The sequence below is a fragment of the Cupressus sempervirens genome, chromosome 9 (assembly GCF_028749045.1).
Source record: "Cupressus sempervirens isolate cs-2001-9-10 chromosome 9, ASM2874904v1, whole genome shotgun sequence".
Classification (NCBI taxonomy): domain Eukaryota; kingdom Viridiplantae; phylum Streptophyta; class Pinopsida; order Cupressales; family Cupressaceae; genus Cupressus; species Cupressus sempervirens.
Window position 1 is genome coordinate 132,567,410 of NC_143126.1, and position 6,750 is coordinate 132,574,159.

The following is a 6,750-nucleotide window of genomic DNA, read 5'->3' on the forward strand; positions in this document are numbered from 1 at the left end:
TGTAGAATATACACACTCCATAGTGTAGTTAATGTCTTCTGAGAATCAAAACTTCTATTTGGTTGTTCCTATCTATTGCTTGATCTTTTACTTGCTGAATGAATATTTGCCAAATTCATTCAATCCTAGCTTAGGGCACACTTAGCATAGTCACTACCTATTTCAGAAGTTGAACAAAGTTTAAGCAAAACAACCACGATCTCTCAAAGCCAAATAGATTCAGGAATTTATGTCAGAACAACCCAAACCAAAATAGAAGTTTCACAAAACCAAACTCAAGCCATCTCAGGTATACCAAGAAATTTTTGCCAAGAGAAAGGAAGTAACACCAAGCCCTCAAATTACCAAACTCCACAAAGCAAAAGACAAAGCTGTCGATGAAGCCCTTCAAGACACTTGGTTAGATCGCACTATCAAATTTAGCAAACATCCAGGAGTTAACCCTGCTTATGTCTTACCAACTAGGCATGATTTCTATAATTAGGCCCCCTTGTTTCTCCACATCTTCTTTCATAAGTTTCACTTTAGAGTCATCTTTGTAGGAAAGCCAGCCATTCTAGGCTATCCCTTTAAGCATTTTAGCTCATCCATCTCATCTAGTTCCTTGCCTTAGAACCAAACCATCTAGCCAGCAATCAAAAATTTCACATCCAAGCCTTCAAAATTATTGTCACATTGCCAGAACTTGTTTTTCCTATCATCTTGCAAATCCACTAGTCTCACCAAGGTTATCCCTCTGACAGAGATTTGTCTAGGGTAATCTAGCCTTGTCACTTGTCATTCCTCATCACCTTGAGCTAAAGGTTGGGATCCACAAGTGGTCAATCTCATGTTTTTCCTAAGGGATCATCAGTCTATCCTTAAGTTGACACAATCACCACCAAGCTCGTACATAGGAAAGCAGACCTTTCGTGCTTTGGCAACATATCTTTGAAGTCAGAATCCCCAACCTAATCTTCCTTAGGTTTTTCATATAGCTTTGCCTCAGCCTAGAAAATAATTTGCATAGAAAAGCCTCCCCCCTTTTGCATCCATCAACATTGTTGTAGCTCATCCCTAGGAAAATTTTCATGCCACCCATCACTCGCTTAGCCAAGAAGAAGAAGGAAACAATAGAGCCCTATCATGTGGATCAGACAGTATCGCTCCCCTTGAGCACTCAACCATCCTTCAGCCCAGAGAATGCTATACCATCACCTATTGACATTGAAGCTTTCATGAACCAACCAAAAAATGCAGTATTTGTGAACACCATTATAGACAAGAACAAAAAAAAAATCATGGCAAAATTTCAGAGGGACAATGTAGGAGCCTTCAATTTTGGAAGACCTCCTCCCTTATTAGATCCTTCTCACCCTCTGTTTGGGCAGCTGCCACCACCCATAGGCTCTTACGATTCAAATCATCCTTTGTATATACCAAAAGAAGAGCCTCAACCCACCTCATATGATCCAATAGACCCAAACATACCAGCCTCCACTCAAGTTGAAATCATATTCCCAACCCAACCCTAATGATAATAAATTTTGGCAAGTCCATGGAAGATCTAGCCTAACAAGTCACCCAACAAATGTACATACATGTACTTGTGTGTGGCACACCACCATTACATAGATCATAACACAAGGACAAGATGAGAACACATGCAAAATATCACTTAACTGAAAACAACCTCAGGAGGATAGATTCTACATGAATATGAAGAACAATAACCATACATCATGAACTCACTCAACCAGCCTCAATCTGGGAGTATGGATTCTACACAAATCCCAATGATGTAACAAGACCAAACATCATGAACTCACTCAGTCAGCCTCAATCTGGGAGTATGGATTCTAGATGAAACCTAGTGTCCATGAAACAATAACAAAGGTCCAAAAGAAATAATAACACCAGGTATAAAACCACTCAATCGAACACAAAGTTGGGAGTACATATGCAGTACACAACCCAATGCAAACATAAAAATGTAGAAATGATCTGACTGACATCCTACATATAATACAAGTCCACAACCAACATCATGCCAAGAAAACCTAAGAAAACTAGGCAACACACAAATCGAGGTAAAAACTTCAAAACTCAAAAACTACAAAATTAAAACCCTTTTGATCTTAGGAAAAAAAGCCACAAATATCAAATAAAATATGATTTTGGAGTCTGTATGCAAAAATGGCCAGCAAAACGATGCAAAACCCCAAACCCTCATCCCAAAAAATAGGGAAATGCTCATACCCAAACCGAGTAGAGCTAGCATACAAAAATAGAGGGGAACATTAGTTTTCAGCCTCCTAACAAATGACTACCATAAAAAATAGTAGAAATGAAGCTAAAATGATAAAATGGGAGAGCCCTAGCTCACAACTAAAAGGGCAAAATAGGAATCTAAACCATAAAATAAAAATCCCGCAGAAGTGGCCAAAAATTGCAGCAATTTAAGGTCTCCCTGAGCTAGATCCAACGAGATCAATCTTGCAACAACTCCATACCTGTAGCTCCCACAATGAACAAAATAGTGATTCCTCATGAAGAGGATTTTGAGTTTTACTCTCACACTTTCTAATTCAAAAGTGAGAAGTGAGGAATTAAATTCCTTTTTCAAATACTTATTCATTTTTCAAGTGAATAATCAATTAGGGAAAACAACCAGCCAAGTGACCCAAATGAAAACATGTTATTCCAAGTAATTTGAATTCATCTTTGGTAAAGCTACCAAAAATTAAAAATCAATTAAATAAAGCCCAAATACCCAAAAACACATAAATTTCCTTAACAACTTTCACAACAATGTGAAACTCTAAATGCATAGATGTGCTTACTAGTCTAATCACATAATGCAAATGAGTCCATATTTATCAAATCACTAGAAGGTTTAATTTAAACATTTAAATAAGATACATTAACCATATAGGGATGACATTAATAAATATGAACAGTTGAATCACTAACTCCATGTGCCACTGTCAGGGATATAAATCCTGCACACTAAAATACACAATCAAGTGCAATTGCATATAATAAATTAGCCAAAGCAATAAATGTATTAAATAAACTAATATAACCATTTATTTAATTATACTAAAATAATCTACTTACATCACTCACATTGGCATATAGCATAATAAAGCAAGAATGAAGTAAATAACCATAGCATTAAATCCATCACATAACATAATCAAAGATATGTCCAAATACTAGATAACGAGATATCATCATAAAACATATTATCATCTCAAAATGGCATCATCATGCAAATATGATCAACTAAACAACATAGTATTCTAACATCTATGATACTAAAATCAAAGTATAACAGCTAACCCTCAAATCATCTCAAATGTAAAACATAACGTGAGTAACAAGTATCTCTCAATCAAAACATAACAAGGTAAATATCTGCAACATATAACGACTAAATCCAATATGGACAATCCATCTCTAATTATTTAAGCATTTAATAATGGTTGTTTAAACAACAACAAAAGGCACTTAAAACACATAAGTGAACACAGTTATAAACATGACTAATCACTGCTATAGGAACCTAGTCAAGTGTAGCAAGATAATTGTATACAATGCAATCTCTACACATATCTTAGGGTAATCGTGGCACCACATTGATCCTGGTAACCACTGGCACAAACCTCAGTGAAATATAAATCACATCATAATCTTGTAAATCATCCATAGGCATAAAAAAAAACTAATATAGTAACATTAATCAAATCACCTCCAAGGTGTAAACCACTCATGGTCCCAAACATGATCCCTTTTCAAGGAGACATCAACAAGGCTGCATCCATCGGGATGAGTTACAGAAGTGAAATGGGAGAGGTACTACATGACAACTAGTTTACACTTACCTTTAGATCATTATCTATCTTTAACAACTTTTCCTTGATTTCCTTGGTAAAATTTGTAGTATCACTTAACTTTATAAACAAGGAAACAACATTATTAATAGTACTCTCAAAAGTAACAAGAATAGTGGACAGTTCCACTTGATCTATGGAAATCTTCTATTTTGCATTCTTTAAAACCTTATTCTCAAATTTTCTTTCTACCCTCTGTAGTAGTTTTTCTTGACCATTTGAATCTTCATTAAACTTGTGCACTATGTCAACAAGTTGGTCCAAGATAGGTTTCTTTTCATCAATTTCTATACCAAGTGCATCAACAAATATACCCTTGATATATTCTAGCACTTGATTTCTTTTCTTCTTCTCTGCCACTAGTTTTTGTTGTTTTTCCCTTTTCTTCCAAAGTTCTCCAAGAGTGTCCATCTAATCAAGAGTAAGATTGGAGAGATCCCAATTTGGAATTACTATGTCTTCCTCTAGATCAACTTCATTAGTGGAAACTTCAGACTCTTTCTCTTTTGCCTTTGGAAGAGGTGAAGGAATCATTTCCTTACCTTTACTTAAATCATCGATGCTTAGTTGAGGCTCCACCTTAACTATCATTGCACTTATTGTGGAATCACTTGCAATTGAAACAATGTTACTGATTTGAGAAACAACAACAATGGAAGAATTACTTGCATTACCTTGTTGTGACTCAGTCTAAGTTGGTGGTGAGAAGAGTGGAGCATGTTTTTTGATAGATGGAGTAGTGGTAAAAGTACTCATTACTGAACTAAGAAAGATAGCTCCAACAGTCAATTGAGTGCTCAGTTGAACAATGTTTAACTCAATTATTTGTGACTCGATTATAGCCTTCTCTAAACTTTATGTCACTAAAGTTTTTCTTAGAGAGTTAGGGATGGAGGCCATTACCTCTGCTATAATATTTTCAGGATCTTAGTCTTGAATATATCAAATCTTAGGTAGATCCTCACTTATTGTTTGATCATCCCCATCATCTTCATCATCATTCTCATCATCCACTTGCACTACTTCCTTTGTGGGCTTTATATCATGCAATCCATAAATATTCTTCCATTAATTTGTATTGGATTGTACAACATATTAAATATCATTTGAAAAAATTAGGAATGCATTGAACTTAGGAGTTAATTTATGTTCATGTTTTGTCAATGCTTCCTTCACTTCCTTGTCTAAAATATATGGCATAAACTTCCTCAAGGTTTGTTCTCAGATATCCTTGGAAACCATTACAACATTATCCCAATAATGTGCTACTTCCTTAAGTATAATATCTAGAACTTGACTAGTTAATTCACTCAGAGAGTATTTCCATTTAGCCAACCACTAAGGCTTGTTCTATCTATTTTTTATCTTCCTTGCTTCTTCTTTCATACTATCTACGATTTGAAATATGTCATACCCCACCTTCAATGAGTCTTCTCAATATTTATTCAAAGGTAGGAGTAGACTTTTTTAATTTTACCTATTTCTCTTCTTCTTCATCTTAAAGTTTGAGCTTCTTTCTTGATCTAGTAGGTCTCTTGGTGAAAAAGGTAGGTGAGGATTTTGTAGCTTTCTTAATTACAACTTTACCCTTCTTCTTTGGAGGTTCCTCTTCTTATTCTTCTTCTTCTTTATGTTCCTCTTCTTCTCCTTCATCTTCAATATCATCATCCTTACCTTCTATGAGTAGAAGAGGGGAATCGGATTCTACACACACCTTTTTGATCTTTTCCTTCTTCCTGCCTCTTTTCAGGGCTTGAGGAATCTTGATTTCAAGTGAAATCCTAGTTTTTGCCTCTTCATATGTTCCAAAATATGGTGCTTTAGGATCCATAGGCTCATTGAGAAGAGCCTCTATGATATCCTTAGCAATATTAATGTTTACCTTATAACTAAGAGGTCTTACCCATGCAACTCTAGGCCTGACTACTTGAATGTATACCTTATCATAGTTCACAAGGAAACATATGTCTTGTTCATATTCATCAACTAGTTGATTTAGAATTTTGAGCCTACTTTGCATCCTTTCGTTGAAGGTTTCGAAATATGCATTCATGATGCCCACAAAATTGTCTCCCATTTCAGCTATAAATTCATTGATTTGATATATAATAGGTCTATCTTTCTTCCATACTATAATACCTTTTGAAGGGAAAAAATTATGAATATAAAAGAATAAACATACTAAGAGTGATCCAAAATTACATGGATTGGCCTTTGATGCTCAGACGATTTCCCTATTCTTTCTCAACTGATTCAATTGCAACTCAACGAGGTCAAAAGAAAGATTATTCTTTACTACCTTGAAGTCCAAGTCCACATCTTTACATGCAAGACTGTTTGGTCAACTAGAGCTATATATCTTGTGTGCAATCACATGAATACCAAACTTTATCTCCATGTCCATAACACCATTCAACTTCATTCATCTTCCATACCACTCGATGAGAGTCTTCTTTGCCAGCTCAACCCGACCTAGGGTTTTGGTTGTCTTAGCTTTATCAATCATGGGAAACCCAATAACCCTATGAATCATTTTCTTTGTGATTTTGATGGGTTGTCGAGCTATAATTACATATCATGAACACGGATTAGGATAAACCTAATCTGCTTAGTTCAAAAATTCCTCAACATATGTAGAATGTGGGTCAAATCTTTCACTTCTAGGTTTTTATGCTAGGGTTTTAGGTTTCCATCCACAAATAATGCTTCATATGGTTCATTATCTCTAAATTTCTCAATTCCTAAATTGAATAGTGATAATAGGATCTAATATCATGTAATAATAGTACCTTTTGGTGGAATATGTGAGTGTGCATTGACTAGGTCCAATTCCTCCACAATTGCAGGACTGAGCTTGAACTTTGGGTCTGTAGGT